The 20,182-nt window shown below is 47.9% G+C and overlaps 1 protein-coding gene across 1 annotated transcript in view; it reads right to left on the bottom strand.

The window, feature by feature from the left end:
• Positions 1 to 9,874, bottom strand: part of LOC135901440 (beta-hexosaminidase subunit beta-like) — a 78,030-nt gene extending 68,156 nt beyond the window's left edge. The window contains exon 1 of the mRNA XM_065431247.1: positions 9,738 to 9,874. The gene's annotated coding sequence lies outside the window, so the exon portion shown is untranslated. The remainder of the gene's footprint in view (positions 1 to 9,737) is intronic.
• Positions 9,875 to 20,182: the final 10,308 nt, after the last annotated feature.

The raw sequence follows: 20,182 nt of genomic DNA on the forward strand, positions 1-20,182 counted from the left end.
CTAAGATCAGTTCTTTGTTTGAATTTTTAGTTGTGTCGTTTGGCATTATCTTGGTCTTTTTATGCTATTAAGCGGCCAATTATGGCCTCTCAGGTGCGCGCGCGTCAGCTTCGCGCGCAAATCTCAGAGGCCATAAGACAAATCGTTAGAAAATGCCGTTATTGTCGTTGTTAACTCTTCATCATCCTTTCTTCAACTGAGATAGAAAGGTAGTGTCCCTTTTCCTGGGGTTGGGAGGGGGCGATCAAGACGGCATCGCTCAGCGGGGGGTGGGGGAGTAGGTTGGTGTTGGTTCTTATCGCGAAATTCGCGAACCCTGCGATTTTTTTTTATAACGTAAGCATTTCTATACTTCCCCAACAAGAAAAACCATCCATCCGTCAGTCCGTACCGCACGATATCTTTCTATATAGAACCCGCAGCAGCGAGTGAATTCACCTTCGTGCTAGCTCTCGCTTCAAGGCTTCAACGCGACCGAAGCGGCGAGAACACTGCGCTCACGAAGCTTTCAGTTTATGCCGCACTATGCGCTTTTCGCAGATCACTTTCAAGATAGGTGTGCGCGCGTCTGTTTTCAAAGCGAAGTAAACGGTGAGAACACAGCGCGTGAAGTTTTCAGCAGTGGGCACACTCTGTCCACAATGCAGCTCGCTTTCAAGATACGGTTCGCGCGGCCGTGCCACAAGCCGGCGCCGCCGGAGAACAGTTGATAATGGTTCGTCGCGGATGAGGAGGGCTAAAGAGCGATAACGGCTCAAAACGAACGGAACGTCACCAGCGCGCCTGGCCACGCCACCTGCAGTATTTCGCTTGCGCCGCCGACCAGAGCAGCTCGTGTCGCCGCAGCGCTGTCGCTTATACTTGTCGGATCAAGTCTCATAACATTGATAACGACATAGACTGCGTGTAGATGAGGAAGAGTCACAATGCTTACGCACACTTAGACAAATCCGAGAGGAGTTCCTGTGTGATTTTTTTTACCGGAAATGTACAGTCAGCGGTGGGACCCAGAGTTGACAATGCCTGTAAGAGGGGTGCCAAGCTTTTTTTCTTTTGTGAGAGTCTTGCCCAGCTCCCAAAGATCTGCTCAAGCTAAGACTTTCTGATGGCTGTATGTGTTTTTTTTTATTGTCGCATGCCCTCGAACCGCCACGAATCCTACAGTGTAATGGCATTAATGCAGTATTCACGTCCAAAGGGAAATGCAGCCGTTAATTGGGCTGCCTAAGGTTTGCGGCCCGGCGGCAGCTGCCCTCCCGTCCCCCGTTTCCGTTGACAAGTTAGGGGGAGGGGTCTAGAGCAATCTTACACCCCCCTCCCCACAGTGGCGTAACCAGAAAATTTTTTCGTGTGAGGGGGGGGGGGTCCCAATTGACCGTGGAGGGGGAAGGAGCGGGGCCATTGCCATAGCAGCAGAAATTTTACTTTTAGTGAGCGTTACAAGTGCCCGGTGTGCCCCACTTGGCTACGCCGCTACTAGCGCCCCCTCCCCCCCTGCAATCGACGGAAATCGAGCTATCAGAACGTGCATGACACGCATGCATGACATAACATGAAAGACATGCCGCGAAGCTAGCATGGATGTCGTCACATCATCATCATCAGCTTATTTTGACGTCCATCGCAGGACGAAAGCTTCTCCAGCGATCTCCAATACCCCTGTCTTGTGCTAACTGGTTCCACGTGTTTTCAAGTTTCCCGATTCCATCACGTCCACATTATTCTCTGCCGTCCTCGACTGTGCTTTCCTTCCCTTAGCACCCATTTTGCAACTCCAATAGACCAGCAGTTCTCTCCCTTACGCATTGCAATGTCTGCCCAGCACGACTTCTTCCTCATAATGTCAACCAGTATATCAGCTACTCCCGTTCGCTCTCTAATCCACATCGCTGTCTTCCAGTCTATTATCATCATGCCTAATAATTTTCATTCCATCGTTCGTTGCGCGGTCCTCAACGTCTTCCCAAGCTTCTTTGGTAACTTCCAAGTTTCGGCCCCATACGTTAGTAACGGTAGAAAGCAATGGTTAGCAGTAAGCTCCCTGGTTATGATTTAGTAATGCCTGCCGTAAGCTCTCCAGCTAATGTTTTATTTTTGTTAATTTCCTTGATCAGAGGCCCCTGCGAGTAATTAAGCTCAATAAACGTATTTCTGCGCAGGTTCTAGAGGCTGACTGCCGACCATGACATTCGTTTCTCGCCACGCTGCGGAACATTACTTTTCTCTTCTGCATACTAACTCTCAGTCAGACTTACACTTTCTTCGACATGTTCCTCAAACGTTTGTTGCAAATAGTCTGCAGTGTTGCTGAGTATCCCAATGTCATCTACGAACCGTAAGTTGGTGAGCTATTTACCGTTAGCCCTCACTCCTAACCATTCCCAGTCTAACTGGTTGCACACCTCTAAGTATTCAGTGATAGCATTGTAAATATTTTGCTATTGATCATATGAAGCCTTTTGCAGATATCTGGCTATGCAAAGTCTGCGCATTAGTGTCATCCGTTCAATATCAACATTCGTCGGAAACTTCATTTTTGACCACTGTTCGGAGCCAGTGCGCTGCTGCCTAGGTGCCCCGATCTAATCATTCCAGCTACCTGATTCAAGCGCAGGTAGCGCGCGTTTCATGTACAGCCAATATCAACGCCTTAACTGGCAATGTTCATTCATCATATACTGTAAGCTTGTTCACTTACTCCCTTATAATTAGGGTGTAAATTAGAAAGACTGGGGTGTTCCAAGGGTGTTTTCTTGTTGAACACCCTTATTCGTTAAAAAAGGGTGTTTCAAGGGTGTTTACAAGGGTGAAAAGATGAATACACCCGCATTACACCCATAAGGGTGTGAAATTTTTTAGAGTGTAAGCGGTGCGCATCGCGCAGGTGGTGCGTCGCTACGCGCCGAGAATGTGACGAAGTTCAAAGCTCGAGTCCCGTTGCAGGTGTAGCGCTGCCTGCAAAGGCCGTCTCTCTGACATGTAGAGGCAGTAAGCGCAAAAATTACCTTGCTCACCAATATGGGCTCCAGGGGCGTTGCATTCAGAGCACATAGGTGAGTCCGTCAGTTAAAACTTGCAATATAAGTAGTTGGTGTAGCCTGCGTCTTTTGCGGTGAAGGCATGTTTAGCCTTATCTGTCGAGACCTCGCGACATATAAAACACAAGATGGATCGATCTAATATATAAGGGCATGCACTGGCGGCTTGCATCTGTCCAGAGGTATGGCTGTAAACGCCACACGTGTGCGGATATCAGTGTCCCCGCGTCTTTTCTCGTGACAGGTACCTAGACCATCTCTATTGAAACGTCGCGTCCTGCTTTGGCAGCACCGTCAGCCTTCACGTTGCCTTGTGTGCATCAGTGGGCTGATAACCACAGCCGCACAATGCTGTGGTGCATTTCGAAGGCTTTGATGCAAAGGCGTCTCATGCCCATGACGAGTTGTTCCTTCGTGCGTGGCGAATTCAGGGACTGCAGAGCCGCTGTTCAGTCGATAAGCATGACCCAGGTTTCAGCTCTATCGCCCATGATGCAAACTAAAGCTGTCCGCAATGCAGCCAGTTTTGTGGCCGTAGCTGAAGTGCAGTGACTGTGAGTAGCAGAGATGGTAACAGTCGCAGGCGAAATTCACACACCTATGGACAACGATGTAGAAATAACGGAGCAATCCATGTAATATAACGGTGAGCCCTGTAGCTTGTATTAATCTGCTCTAGAGCAAATTATGTCAGCGGTGGCCCGGGAGTATTTCCGTGTTTACGAGCCCGGTCGTTGAAGCGACAATCGACCACGAAGGAAATCTCGACGGTGGCTCCGTTGGGCTTTGATTATTCACTGGGAGGAAGCTCTGTACCACAGGGCCACTGCCTGCAGCAAGTGGACGACCCGGCACCCTGGCACCAAGCGCATATGAACTCGACGAAACTCTTGCTGTAAAAGCACTGGATAGCATAGTTGTCTGCTTTCTGCAAGGTTTTCTACAGTTGCGTTTTTCGATAGGCCGAGGCACAACCTCAAAGGTTTTGCTTTGCGTACTGGGGAACGCTCTTATGCTGGTTTGGGAAATTCCCTGCAGTATAGGAACGTCGTATCGCACGAGACCTTCACAGAGAGCCGCTACATGCGTAGCAGAGTATTGATGGAGTGGCCAGCAGTGCTGCCTAAGAGTATACGGATGATGCTTGAGAATGATCTATTTTCTTTCCTTTGATATTCGAAGAAGAATTGCCCACTTCATTTGACTGTCGAATGTCACGCCCAGAAACTTGTTACTCCGCACATACCGAATCGTAGAGTTGGCAACTTTTTACGTGTAACGCCAGACCTTTTTATTGATATAAATGACAGCACACCTATCTGGTAAGATCGTTATACCTCCTGAAAATAAAGATATTTCAATAGAATTGATAGCGGTCTACAATCTTGCACGTAGGACAGAAGTCTGCATATAAATAGATTACGCCCAACTTGGGAATGCACTTCTCCAGTTCAATGAGGGAAATGTTAAAAAAGAAGGACTTAAAACACAGCTCTGTGGAACTCGTTGAGGCAAAGTGTGCGGACTATGGAGCTCTGTCACCTTTTGCGGATTGACCGATCAGTGAGGTAATCTGTGATTCATGAGTACTTACGACCGCCACCTGCAACAAACAGCATAGCATATAAGATAGCCTCGATAGTCACGTTATCGAACGCTACCTGGATGTCGAGAAATACAGTGATAGTAACGTTGCGTGCTGTTTTGCTAAATGTGACACTGTTAGAAAGGCTATAATCTCGTCGTTATGTTGCATCCCTTTCTGGGCCCTGACATTTGCGGAGAGTAGACAGCCCTGTTCATCAGCACCCATCTAGCAGATGAGCACATATATTTGGCATAGTCTATTGCTCGATGAGAATTCATCGTCCGATGGTGTCGCGTGATCAGTATAAAAGCACTTCTGCAGGGTCCCTTGTTTAGAATGAATTGTGAACGTGTTCACTGTAGCGGCCCCAAAACATCAAGTACATATTTTATGTCATGCCCCCGCCCCCCCCCCCAAAAAAAAAAGAGGACAATAAATTACGAAATGACAGGCGAGTACAAGCGATCTCTAGTACCATCGCTGGAGTTTCGTGCTCTGTATAGACGAGCAATAGTCGTTCCTAGCGTTCCTGGCAATATTATCTAAGAAATGAGCACATATATTTAGCATAATATAATCTTCGACGAAACATCGTCATTCGATGTTGACGCGTGCGTAATATAATACGGGGATTCCATCAAGGTATTTTGTTGACAGCGAATTAATTCACTGTGGAGATGTGACCCGTATTCATATAGGAGGTCAGGACAGGCCGGACAGGCCGCCATTGGAATCTGAACCTGGCAACGTTTAACGTCAGAACGCTATCTAGTGAGGCGACTCTAGCAGTGTTATTGGAGGAATTAGACGGTAGTATATGGGATATAATAGGGCTCAGTGACGTTAGGAGGACAAAAGAAGCATATACAGTGCTAAAAAGCGGGCATGTACTATGTTACCGGGGCTTAGCGGAGAGACGAGAACTAGGAGTCGGATTCCTGATTAATGAGGAAATAGCTGGTAACATACAGGAATTCTATAGCATTAACAAGAGGGTGGCAGGTCTTCTTGTGAAACTTAATAGGAGGTACAAATTGAAGGTGGTACAAGTCTATGCCCCTACATGCAGTCATGGTGACCAGGAAGTCGAAAGCTTTTATGAAGACGTAGAATCGGCGATGGGTAAAGTCGAAACAAAATACACTATACTGATGGGCGAGTTCAATGCCAGAGTAGGCAAGAAGCAGGCTGGAGACAAGTCAGTGGGGGAATATAGCATAGGCTCTAGGAATAGCAGAGGAGAATTGTTAGAACGACAGAAAGCTGAGCTAGTTGGTAAGGATTCATTATGCAAAATATAAGTGAGGCGTGCAGACAGGACACAAGAGTAGAGAAGTGGACAACACGAACGCCGGCGTTCGTGTTGTCCACTTCTCTACTCTTGTGTCCTGTCTGCACGCCTCACTTATATTTTGCATAGAGAATTGTTAGTAGAGTTTGCAGAACAGAATAATATGCGGATAATGAATACCTTTTTCCGCAAGTGGGTTAGCCGAAAGTGGACGTGGAGGAGCCCGAATGGTGAGACTAGAAATTAAATCGACTTCATACTCTGCGCGAACCCTGGCATCATACAAGATGTAGACGTGCTCGGCAAGGTACGCTGCAGTGACCATAGGATGGTAAGAACTCGAATTAACCTAGACTTGAGGAGGGAACGGAAGAAACTGGTACACAAGAAGCCAATCAATGAGTTAGCGGTAAGAGGAAAACTAGAGGAATTCCGGATCAAGCTACAGAACAGGTATTCGGCTTTAACTCAGGAAGAGGACCTTAGTGTTGAAGCAATGAACGACAATCTCATGGGCATCATTAAGGAATGCGCAATAGAAGTCGGTGGTAACGCCATTAGACAGGAAACGAGTAAGCTATCGCAAGAGACGAAAGATCTGATCAAGAAACTCCAATGTATGAATGCCTATAACCCTACAGCTAGAATAGAACTGGCAGAACTTTCTAAGTTAATCAACAAGCGTAAGACAGCGGACATCAGGAACTATAATATGGATAGAATTGAACAGGCTCTCAGGAACGGAGGAAGCCTAAAAACAGTGAAGAAGAAAGTAGGAATAGGCAAGAATCAGATGTGTGCGTTAAGAGACAAAGCCGGCAATATTGTTACTAATATGGATGAGATAGTTCAAGTGGCTGAGGAGCTCTATAGAGATTTATACAGTACCACTGGTACCCATTACGATAGTGGAAGAGAGAATAGCCTAGAGGAATTCGAAATCCCACAGGTAACGCCAGAAGAAGTAAAGAAAGCCTTAGGAACTATGCAAAGGGGGAAGGCAGCTGGGGAGGATCAGGTAACAGCAGATTTGTTGAAGGATGGTGGTCAGATTGTTCTAGAGAAACTGGCCACCCTGTATACGCAATGCCTCATAACCTCGAGCGTACCGGAATCTTGGAAGAACGCTAACATAATCCTAATCCATAAGAAAGGGGACGCCAAAGACTTGAAAAATTATAGACCGATCAGCTTACTGTCCGTTGCCTACAAATTATTTACTAAGGTAATCGCAAATAGAATCAGGAACACCTTAGACTTCTGTCAACCAAAAGACCAGGCAGGATCCCGTAAAGGCTACTCGACAATAGACCATATTCACACTATCAATCAAGTGATAGAGAAATGTGCAGAATATAACCAACCCTTATATATAGCTTTCATTGATTACGAGAAAGCGTTTGATTCAGTCGAAACCTCAGCAGTCATGAAGGCATTACGGAATCAGGGTGTAGATGAGCCATATGTAAAAATACTGGAAGATATCTATAGCGGCTCCACAGCCACCATAGTCCTCCACAAAGAAAGCAACAAAATCCCTATAAATAAAGGCGTCAGGCAGGGAGATACGATATCTCCAATGCTATTCACAGCATGTTTACAGGAGGTATTCAGAGGCCTGGAGTGGGAAGAATTGGGCATAAAAGTTGATGGAGAATACTTTAGCTACTTGAGATTCGCTGATGATATTGCCTTGCTTAGTAACTCAGGAGACCAATTGCAATGCATGCTCACTGACCTGGTGAGGCAAACAGAAGGGTGGGTCTAAAAATTAATCCGCAGAAAACTAAAGTATTGTTTAACAGACTCGGAAGAGAACAGCAGTTTACGATAGGTAGCGAAGCACTGGAAGTGGTAAAGGAATACAGCTACTTAGGTCAGGTAGTGACCACGGATCCGGATCATGAGACTGAAATAGCCAGAAGAATAAGAATGGGTTGGGGGGCGTTTGTCAGGCATTCTCAAATCATGAACAGCAGGTTGCCACTATCCCTCAAAAGGAAAGTGTATAACAGCTGTGTGTTACCAGTACTCACATATGCGGCAGAAACCTGGAGGCTTACGAAAAGGGTTCTGCTGAAATTGAGGACGACGCAACGAGCTATGGAAAGAAGAATGATGGGTGTAACGTTAAGGGATAAGAAAAGAGCAGATTGGGTGAGGCAACAAACGCGGGTAAACGACATCTTAGTTGAAATCAAGAAAAAGAAATGGGCATGGGCCGGACATGTAATGAGGAGGGAAGTTAACCGATGGTCACTAAGGGTTACGAACTGGATTCGAAGGGAAGGGAAGTGTAGCAGGGGGCGGCAGAAAGTTAGGTGGGCGGATGACATTAAGACGTTTGCAGGGACAACATGGCCACTCTTAGTACATGACCGGGGTAGTTCGAGAAGTATGGGAGAGGCCTTTGCCCTGCAGTGGGCGTAACTAGGCTGACGATGATGGTAATGATGATGATGATGATGATGATGTGACCCGTAGCGGTCCCGAAACGTGAAGTATATGTTTTCTATCTGTCATCCTCACATGACTGCTCATTATATTTTGTTCATACGTTTAGTATGATAAAGAAGTGCTGCCGGACGTACAATAACATGCACTACATGAATTTCGATGCTCATTATGATGGTGGATTAAGCAAGCTTGCAGAAAGCGTTGCGTTCTGCAGCAAAGCAAAGAAAAGAAGACTAAATGCGTTATTGTGCTTAAGGAGAAATGGCGCTCTCCGCGACTTGTTATTCCACAGCATTTTAAAAGTCAACGCCCACGTTCCTTTGAGTCACCAACGCGGGTGGTCATATAACGAAGGCGGGAGACTCGATAACAAAAACGAAGGAAGCTACTATGCAATCGGACTCTGGCCTGCAGTCAAACACGTCAACTCATTAATTATACATGGCTCCAAATTAAAGTGCGCAGCGAAAGTACAATGTGTCAGAAATTTTTCCATCACATACCCAACTGCAATACATTGCAGCGCGTAGTGGCACTGTAAAGCTAAATAATCACAACACGTACGCACGCACGCACGCACGCACGCAGACAAAGGAGTGTGAGCGAGCTCAAGACGAGCCCTTCTACTTTCCGAAGGCGCAATAACTACTTGATGCGTCAGAAAACAGACACGAAAACAGAGGATTAGCATAACATGATTGACAGCTCTCGAGAAAGGTTTACTGAATCTACACAACGCTCAGAAATACAACGGTCGTCAAAGAGAAATGAGAGGCGAGTAACCTCTACAGCTGTTTCGGAGAGCCCATGCCGCTTCTGGAGGAAAACGACATTTTACCTCATGTTGCACATTGTAGCAGCAAAATATGGCGTTTTGTTTTCTCTTCGTAAGTGTGATTAGGCAAGAAGTCCGCTTCCATAAAACCTGGCTTTAAATATAGAGCCTAGAATACTGCTTTGGTATACTTGGCGCCTAACGCGATTAAAGAACGCATTATAAATTTATGGTTTGTTATGAAGTGCACACTGCTTCTAAGTTTATAGGAACAAATCAGGAAAAGTGGGCTTATGAAAGTAGCAGAACTCAGTGCCGGCACTTTCAATCCGCTAGAAGTATGGCTCATTACAGTCCTAATAGTTTCTACACGCCAGCGCAAATAATTCTTTGTGTTGCAGGCGCTATTACCTACAAGTAACGAGAATGAGGCGCTCGTTTTCATTCGTTTCACAGTAGTACTTTTTTGCTTATGGTGGTTCGTTTTATATAGAGGAAAAATGAGTTGCTGTTCATTCGTGTAACTCGAAAGGAGCTTCTCTTATACATTGCTGTAAGTGTATAGTAAGAAAAGGCTGGTGCAGTCACACGACGGCCGGTCTGGTCTTGAATCGACGGGAGAAATGCCTCCCAAACGTAGGCTGCTGCCGAGCACAGATTATACTTATCGCTTCGCCGATTGACTCCAGTCTGTGGCGGGCTAGAGCGATATGGTCGGCACGTGATGGATGCTCGACCTTGAGGAAGCGGTTGGTGCGAGGGAGGGAACGCAGCACCCGTCGCGAGTGCGAGACTGTGCAGAGCCGGATGAGGTAAGCGAACGCGTCTCGGCATCCGTAATTTATTTACAGCGATCGCGCGTAGAGTTCTTTCCCCCCCAAAACGCGTGCGAGAGAGCGGCGAATGAAGCGGGTAACTTTCGACTTACGCAAGGGGAGGGCGTGTCCCTGTTCTCTGGGGAGTCGGGATTACTAAACACTACTATCTCAGCCGTAGCACCTACTTTGTTCCTCATCCGCGCCTCAATAGAGCTCAAGCATTAACGCTCCGTTTACTACAAACGAATACATATCCCAATCCGTCACTTTTACACAAAATCTATCCGGATACTTGCAATAATGCTACCTGCCACGATTGTGGAGAAATAGCCACGTTAGACCACACGCTCTGGCAGTGTGCCCGGTCACGCTCTATCATGTCTAACAGCTCGGCGAGATGGGAGGCGGTTCTCTGCAGCCCTCTTCTGGCTGACCAACTCTGGGCTGTCCAGCAAGCCCACGATGCGGCTGAGAGGCTCGACCTTCCAGTTCCCACGTGGGAGCGGCCCACTTCGTGAGGACTCAAGATCTGCAGGACTTCATTAAAGTTTTGCCATACCGTACCATACGCAAGCGGACGCAAAAATTCGAGGACACCTAAGGAGTTCTCATGATTTGCGAGTGCGAAAGCATTATGCTTCGTGCTGTCCGGTGCGACGCTTTGCTTCGGCTTCGCGTTGTCCAAGGGCTTCGTCCTCGTGCCTCTGGAGACGCTTTGCTTGACGACCGGCTTCCGCCTCACGCTTTCGAATGGCCCCTGTTGCGCCACTGGTCGTTCTGCCCGCCGTGTATTGGGAGTGTCGACGACGATGGTGGATTTCGCTGGCTGCCTCTGCGCCCGGTTTGCTGCGCTCTTCCGCTCCCTGACTTAGTCTACGCTGTACTGGCATGGACGGTCACGTTTTGCTGAGCTTGCGGACTCCGACGATGCAGGTGCTTCAGACTCCATAAAGGTACGTGCTGCCCCAGCCAACAAAGCAGCATCAGCCTGTGGGGCTGGCTTGGGCAACGCACCCCGATGAAGCCTTATCGCATTCAAAAGCGACTGCACGACACGGATATAAGGGGCCTGGACCGCTTTTTATCGAACTAGAGAAAGGCATATGAAGTGAAAATAGGCTATTTCAGAAATACTTTGCTGCAAAAAAAAAATACTTCAATGCATTCAGCAGAAGCGTAGGTATTGTCAATAAAATACAGCCTCTGCTTTGCTCCCGTTCCTGCTTGAATGCCTTGCACTGCGAAGGCTACCGCGCACTGGGACGTGCCCACAACACTCCACTTTCTCTATGTCATCGTGGCGCGCAGTTGAAATTTCATGTTGGATGTTAACCTAGACGCCACGACGTCCGTCTTTGCTGCCTACGACGCGCTGAAAATAAGCCAAACTCGATTGTCCTCAGCGAGCCGCAGTGCGCTTAGCCAGTGGCCTCGTGGCGGCACCCCGCGGCGAGTCCGCTGGCCATGTAGCCGAACGCAGCTTCATGTCAGCTATGAGCCAATAGCAGCCGTCTAAAGGACTGACGAAATGAAGCTTCCACAAGAGAGGGAGGACAGGGCCTTCTGTTGAAAAGAGAGCGTTTGAGAGAACGGCCACTTCGCGATCCGCTTGCCGAGCTCCGCGCACCGCAGCAAAACTTGGCTGAGGTGTTCACAGCAGCGTATGCTACCCGCGGACTACGTTATTTCACCAAGCCTGAGGGGTGGTTCGGGGCCCCTTTAATACGCAAAAAAAAAACAGCACACAAGAAAACAAGAAACCATGAGCGCTTTTTTGCGCTTTAATTCTGCCAAATCACCCTTCCACAATACCATAATCGGCTCTTATAGCGGGAAGACGCTTTATCAGTCACAAAAGAAGTCACGCTGCCTTCAAAATTCTGCAGCTACTAGCCATGACGTCATGAAATTTGACGCTGTCTGCTCGAACCTAGCCAAATTTCTAGCCGTAAGAGCGAATTGCATTGTAATATAAAGCAATTAAAAGCTAAACATATGAAACTTTCTTAGTATATTTAGTGCAAAATAACAATAAAAAATGATTGGTTATCCATAACATCACGCTGACGCACTGGCCATGGTTTTTCGGCGCGAAATTCAAGAATGAAACTTTCACCATGGTTTCTTTTTCTTTCTTAACCTATTACCGCGAAAATGAAACTACAGTTCTTCCAGAATAGTTTATCGATTTAAACTTATTCAGGTGCTTCTGTGAAGTATGCGGTGAGGAACTACGCCAAAGGGAGAATTGCCCCAACGGCGGCACGCGTCCTGCTCCGACAGGCTTACCGCGACAAGAGGACTCGAATCAAGTGGTTGCCGGCGCACGCAGGACAAGCGTCGGAGAAGCATACCAATCGAAACGTAACGGCACACGCCCGAGCGCGAGGACTAACCGACCGCGCCCAAGGCAACGGCTGCCCGCTGTGGTTCAGCGCCAAAGACCGGATGACCAGCTATAACGAACTGACCAAGGCTTTCGGCTGGCCCGAAGACTTCTCCCGCCGCTGTGCAAAGGGCTGAGCAAGTCGCAGGCCGTCCTGTTCGGGCAACTACAAACGAGGACGCTTCCAAGCCCGGCGCAATTGCACAGGATGTACCCAGAATCGCACCCCCATGACAAGTGCAGAGCGTACTACAGGGAGACGACGACATTCAAGCACATGCTATGGGATTGCTCCAAACATCCAAGCGAAGCTAACTGAGGTCGTATACCGCCGCAGCTCTAGGAAGCAAGGTGGAGCGATGATCAAGAAAAACAACTCCAGGTCGTCCAGCAGGTGATCGAGGCGCTGGCTAGGCAGGAACCTGGCGTGCCGGCAACGGCGAGCGGGGATCCTCGCAGAGCACCCGCCACGATGACGACGTAGGCCACGTCCGAAGCGCGCCTTCGCGCTGTACTGCAGCCTCATTAAACGTTTTCCCAATCCAATCCAATTACTTAACCGCATTTGTCCTGCACGCGTCTGCGATGAAAACAAGAAGCAGGTATGCATAGAAAATTTGAGGTGGCGGCGGCAGGTGGTAGCGCACAAGTTAGCATGCCCAGCCCCTGCACGTACTTATATCTGCATTGACATGGGTTCGTGGTAGTTATAGCGACCAAAGCTCTTCTTTTTCTGCGCGCTCTAGCTATTCTGAAACTAAGGATGTAGTTAGCATGCCCAGCCACTGAATTCAAATTGCAGCAGCTACGAGTGGTGGAATCCCGCTGGGGCTGATAGGGAAGAAAGCTTCCTTTCTCTGTCCACTCTCGCAGTGGTGAAGCTAAAATGAGGAGGAGGCCTGACGGACACAACGTTGATGGTCACCATAACAGAATGGATGGACGACGTGCGGAAAGGACAAAGCACACCAAGTTTTTAGCACTTGTCTTAGAGTAAAGCGCTACAATGGCTAGTATGCCCTCATGGGGATGGTAGACTGAACTGCTTCTCACTGCTAACACTGGACTGATACTAAGAAAATACTCCGTTCGCAGACACCACGCTACACTGAAATTAGCAAAATAATATCAGTTTATAAACTGATAGTGTCAATAATCTGTTGCCCTTCTTGTATGTGTGGAGGGCATAAAGGTCCTGGCAATGAAATGGTAGTATCTTTGTTTATGCTGCAGTTGCACACAAACAAAATTCTTTGAAGTGATCGGACAGCGATGTCGCAGCGGAGAAGACCAACCCGCAAATTAAAAATAATTGCTGGTTTCAGATCTTCCAATGTACTTTGCGCTTAGCTACTATCTGTAATATTTTTTTTCTTTTTGTGCTCATATGAAGAGGAAAACTCCACATTACTACAATATTGCTACGGAACAGCCGCCACAGTGTGGCTGCACTGAGGACGACGAAGACGACGTGTGTCACAGAGTGAGGTGGAAGGCGAATAAAATCTATGCAGCTCAGATGGCTTGGAGGCGGGTCCACAGGGTCGGCAAGAAGAGGAAAGTCAAGGCGAAGTGAGCCGGCCGAACAGTCAATGAGGGCAGAATGATGGGCAAGAAAATCCAGACCGACAATGAGTTCGTGAGGGCAATGCTCGATGACGGTGAAGAGAATGACGGTGTGTCTCTCAGCAATGGTGAGTCGGGCAGAACACATGCCACCAATAGCGACAGTCCCTCCGTCGGCGACTTGTCGAACTCGGTTCGGGGCAGTCGTCAGAACTTTCTTGAGCCGACGGCGAAGAGCAGCACTCACAATGAACGCATGCGCCCCGGTGTCAATCAACGCGCACACAGGAACATTGTTGACGAGAACGTCCAAAAGATTCTTGTTCGTGGGTAAGGTGAAGCGAGGATTTCGTGCCAATGTCGTCAATGCAGCTTCACCTCCAGAAGCTGCACTGTCTAGCTTTCCGGTCAGGGGTGCGGCGAGTAGGTCGGAGAAGGAGCACGGCGTGACGGGAGCGAGCGAGCAACAACTACACAATATAGACTGGCTTTGAAGCTGTGACCACGCACACATGTAGTATTGGGGCAACACGTATGAGCAAAATGATTAGGTTTTCGGTCAAAGCACTGTTACAGGCGGGAAAAAATTGTTGTTATGTCGGGTCGAAACAATACCATCTGAAATCTTATTTATTTATACATATTTTCTGAAAAATCACCATAACCCTTTATACATTTGCTTCGTATGAGTTGTATACTAGCTTGCCTCGTCAATCTCAAAAATGCATTCTCTTTACGGGAGAAGGCTTTCATGAAAAACGATGCAACATAACAGTAAAACATCCAGCAAGCTTCCTATCCAGATGATTGACGAAATTGTGCACTGAGAACGTGTCGACTAGCGTGCGATTGAAAGTTCAATTATGATCGTTGTAAGCTTGTGGTGCGTCTAGCAAGAGCGAGCAGTGTTAGCGATGACATTGGTATGAAAATGGTCAGCTAGGTCTGCGATGTGTTGTGTATCTCCACATTGAACGTCGCAGTTGTCACGATGAGAGCGCTCCTGTGACATTATTAGGTCAGTGGGCTAGGAAGGCTCGATTGGTAGCTCACTTTGAGGGGTATTCGGTAAGAATTATTAATATATGTATTTTGCGATGATGAAAAATATGCAGAAACATCACTGGTGTTGGCCAACTATTCGTAAACAGGCCCCTAAATTTCAATTAGCCCACCCCAAACATTAAGCAGGCCCAGCCCCAAATTTCAAGTTGGCACACCCTCAAATTTAAATTTGCCCACCCCCAAATATAAAGTCGGTTTTCAAGTTGGTTCCCGCACGAATTTCCATAAGTAGTCCTCAAACATTCGAGTCGACGAAACCCAAACTTTAGGTTGGCCCACCCCCATATCGCCCCGAAATTCAGATTGGCCGGCCCCGAGATTGTCCCCACATTTAGGTAGGACCAACCCCATATCACTCCCAAATAGAGATTGGCCCACCTCCACAACACCACCAAATTTTGGTTGGCCAACTCCAATATACCACCTGCAAATCGATGTTGGCCCACACCCATATCCGCCCCAAACTAACGCTGGCCCACCCCTCGATCACTTCAAATTTAGGATGGCTCACCGCAAATCACCCACCAATTAAGGTTAGTCCACCCATATATCATCCCCCAATTCAGCTTGGCCCAGCCGCACATCACCCCCATAGTTAGGTTAGCCCATCCCCATGTCAAGCCCAAATTTAGGTTGGCCCACCCCCATATCAGCCCGAAACATAGCCTGGCCCACCCCTCTATCACCTTAAATTTAGGATGGCCCACCGCAAATCACTCCCACATTTAGGTTAGCCCATCCTCATATCACCCCCGATTGAGCTTCGCCCAGGCATATATCACCCCCACGGTTAGGGTGGCCCACATCCCATATCCCGCCCCCAAATTTAGGTTCACCCACCCCCGTATCATCCCCAAATCCAGGCGGGCCCACTCCCCATATTCTTCCAAACCTAGGCTTACCCACCCCCATATCACCTCAAATTGAGGTTGGGCCACCCCCATATTAGCCTCAAATTCAGCTTGGCTCATTACCATTGCACCCCAAATTTAGGTTGGGCCACTCCCATATCATTACCAAATTTAGCTTGGGCCATCCCTGTATCACGCCCTAATTTATGCTGATGGCACTTCCAATTTCAAGTTGGCCAGCGCTTCCCTTTTTATAAAGACCGGTATATTCATATGGGAAATGCGTCAAGTTTTTTGGCGTTACAGACACGATTTTGCACGATTTTGCTACCAAACTGCTGGGGTACTCGCCAAAGAATGCTGCGCATTAAAAGCAACTGCACCGAACGAGCGACGCCATATGTTGATCCTAAATACTGACGGCTAGCCAAGCTAGCTTCTCTGTAGAGCGACCGGGGCAGACACAGCACGGGACATTTATTCAAATGGTTTTTTTACGGCCACACCTACGAATTCATACCGCTTGGCTGTAGGGAACAGATTAACAGTAGCTGTTTAATCCACACGCTGCACGTCTTCTCCTGGTTGGTGCATTTCTCATTTGGATGAATCTTTAGAAATAATTAACGTTCGGGCAGTGACTCAGCTTAGCAGACCTTTGTTCCGCATGAATGTTGCATAGGGATGGCACTGGCCACCGGGTGGCACTGTGGCCCAGGTGGACCTGATTCGCTCGGAGTATGTGCCATAAGGACAGTCGAAAGTCGAAGAAAACGGACCTTCCAGAAGAACGCAATAAGAATAGCCATGCTGTTCTTCCAGGTTCCACACTACAAAGCACGACCGTTTTTTTTTGCATAACAGCAAGCTATGCGCGAGCTTCTAGTTATGATGGCCAATGAATAAAATCTTCATAAATTTGATCACTTAACAAATGAACACAACACTGCTGTGTTTCAGGAAGGAAAAATAGAAAACAATGTGTCAAGAGAACCACTGCAAAAGCAGAACCGAAACCAAATCATAAGTTTTGTGTTTCTGCCATCTGCTGTGAGACTATAGAACTAAGTCCTATGCCGCTTTTTAAAAAAAACTGCGCCGCTGAAAAACCAGAACCGAAAGCAAATATTTGGTTTTGTGTTTTTGCCATCTAGTGAGAGACTACAAAACTGGGTCCTATGCGGCTTAAAAAAAAAGTGCGAAGTGGGAATCGAACCGCGGCCACCGCGACGCGGGACTGAAGGTGCGCGCGATTCTACCACTCGCCCACGGCTTCCGAAGCATCGCACAGCGGTACGCTCATGTTTTTATAGATACCACGTGAATATTCATGACAGTGTTGCAAAAAACGTCTTTGGGAACAGTGTTACGCCACGTAGGGAGAGTCGAGATAGGCCTCAATTGAAAGCTGAGTCTCCGGACTACATGCGCTGCACTGGGTAGTACGAAATACGCTGTAGTTTAATTACAGGCACCGTTCATGCCTCTACAATCGAGTACCAATTTTCGTCGTTTCTATAGGCTTCCATTACTTCATCTCTAACCGATGTGGGAACAAAATTCTTACGTGTCATAGCGCGATCACTGTATTTGGCTCGTGTGGATTGTCTTCCAGAACACGTCTGTCACCTGCCTTTTTCGATTATCGACCTGCAGCTTTTGTTATTCGCGAAAAACCCGCTCGTTCTATTGAAAAGGTCCTAGCTTCGTGCCGAGGCCAATTTGTACGCGCTAGTTCGTACGTGTCCACTAAAGCTTGATATGGGGTATGTTTCAATGCCGGGTCACAGTCATACACATATGCATACATATACGTAAACAATACTCTTCCCTCAACGCATGTGCAAAACAGCCGCAACAGCAGCAGAAGCAAGCCGAAGCCGTATATAAAGCAGCGCTTATTTTGGTAATACTACTCATTAAAAAGGTTAGAAAACGGCACAGGTGGACCAAGTTATTCCTGAGTCCTCCCCTGCGGCGCCTATATTATGATCCCGATATAGCATGGCACGTCTGTCATATCATCCCCATCGAATGCAGTGCAAGCCATCTCACTGAAGGCTTTCCAACTACTGTTGTCCAAGCTCACCCAATACACCTCGCAGCCGCGTTTTGTTGCCGTCCTACTCCTTCTAATGTGTAGAGCAGCCATAGTTTTCGCCCACACAACCGCCAAGTAGGACAACCTTTAAAAATATTTACGTTATGTCCTTTAGGCTGTATTAGAGCTTACGTTGAACATACCGCGTTAACCTACTCACTACTATAATCTGGACAAGTAAGGCTTGTTATCTATTAGCACGCACTGGTCATTGCAAGCGAATGATTATGCTTCTAAACGCGGCCACTGCTTATATGGATTGCCTTGGCTCTCATTAATCAGCGCTTGCTTTCTCTGCATTTTCGTCTACGCGGGCTCGCACTAGCTTGTAGTGATGTCTAACACAAAACGGCTAATACGCGCCTATATGCGGCTTCAGCCTTGGCGTCATATGAACCCCCGAAAATATTACAGTGACGTTTCAGTTCGTGAACGCGGGTTACGAGCAACCTTATGGGTAACATTCCTATATAGCTCCGACAGCAATTACATAGACCCTCCAGGCGCATTTCTGCCGTCGTCGTCGCCTCGATGTTCTGTACAAAGTCCAAGGGCAATGACATCGTCACCGCGCGCCGTATGCTGTATACGCGAGTGAAAGCGTGCTATGGTAAGCGACGATCCCAGCAAAATCTCGCGTACGCAGTAGAGGAAAGCGGAGAGGCGGCACGCTGTATTCCATCGCGCGTATGGTCCCGGGAGGAGCGGAGGGAGGGGGAGGATGGCGTTGTAGCATGCCAGCAACAGGGTATTCTGCTTCCACGCGCGCATTACCCTGAAAGCGATGTGCGGAGTGTAGGTGTACCGACTCATAGTGACATGGGCGCTGTGTTTTCGCCGCTGAGTTTGCGTTGATGCGTTAGCCAGCGCTTGCTGCTTACTTGCTGCTGCTGCTGCCGTGCTTCCTCATGGCGGCGTTTTTACAGCGAGTGTTGGCGGCCATCGAGGTGTCGATGTTTGATTGTTTGCGTTGGCGTCGTGGCTGTTAATTTAGTAAGTAAAGGCTCACTCACACTAGGCCGACCCCACACTGATTTCGGTCTGCCGACTGTCGGCGACAGCGTTTTTTACCTACGTGTCAGCGCCTCTGTCGCACTGTACCGACGCCAAGCTCTCCTCCGACCATCAGGAGAATGTGAGCGTCGGTGCAGTGTGACAGAGGCGCCAACACGAAGCAAAAAACGCTGTCGCCGCCAGACGGCTGACCGAAATCGGTGTTGGGTCGGCCTTGTCGACCTTAATCGAATGTTTGGAAGTTTATACTGCTGATAATGCTACTAACCTTACTTCGGGTAGCTGTACTACAAATTTTCTATCGCAATCGATACATTCTGCTTTGTATTATACGCTTCCAGGCTTCGCGCCTCCACCTACATTCCTCCTCCGCCACACTTCACCTCGTTTGTCCATTCCCGCTTCACTCAACATTACCTACACTTTCCTCTAGGTGGCGCTACATTGCTGCACACTCTAGTGTTCCTGTATATGCTCCCTGCGGGAGCATATACAGGAACACTAGCACACTCAGCGTGCTCCTTCATACCGGCGTGGGATATTATTCACCTCCAGGCGCCTTCCTGATTCGCTTCCTTCGCGGATTCAAACATACATTCACCGATTTCACTGCTCGACAGTTACACTTGTGCGTAAAAAAGGCGATGATTTCAGAAAGCACATGATAATATAAGGTATCTATAGAACAATCCTGGCGCTTTCCTGCTCTTCTTGAGCTAATAATAGTCGTTCTCTGCGCTCGTGGCAATATTATCTGACAAATTAGATCAATATACAAGCTTTGTTGATAGAATGGAGCTCTTAGCTTGACTGGTGGCTTAACATGCTACTCCAGCTGCTGGGTTATGATTATAGTATACAGTGATAAAAACTACACTGCACCTCGAGTCACACACGCACACATACACACTACAGAGATATTTCTAAAGTTTCGTTAAGGCTTGTGGCCCCACGAACATAGGAGCGCCGCTTTCGTGGTGCGTAAGTGGTGCGCATCGCGCAGGTGGGGCGTCGCTACGCGCCGAGAATGTGCCGAAGTTCAAAGCTCGAGTCCCGTTGCAGGTGTAGCGCCGCCTGCAAAGGCCGTCTCTCCGACATGTAGAGGCAGTAATCGCCAAAATTACCTCGCTCACCAATTGGGGCTTCAGGGGCGTTACAGTCAGAGCACATAGGTGAGTCCGTCAGTTAAAACTTGCACTATAAGTAGTTGGTGTAGTTTGAGTCGATGCGGT

Source organism: Dermacentor albipictus, chromosome 1 (assembly GCF_038994185.2).
Source record: "Dermacentor albipictus isolate Rhodes 1998 colony chromosome 1, USDA_Dalb.pri_finalv2, whole genome shotgun sequence".
In the NCBI taxonomy this organism is placed as follows: Eukaryota; Metazoa; Arthropoda; class Arachnida; order Ixodida; family Ixodidae; genus Dermacentor; species Dermacentor albipictus.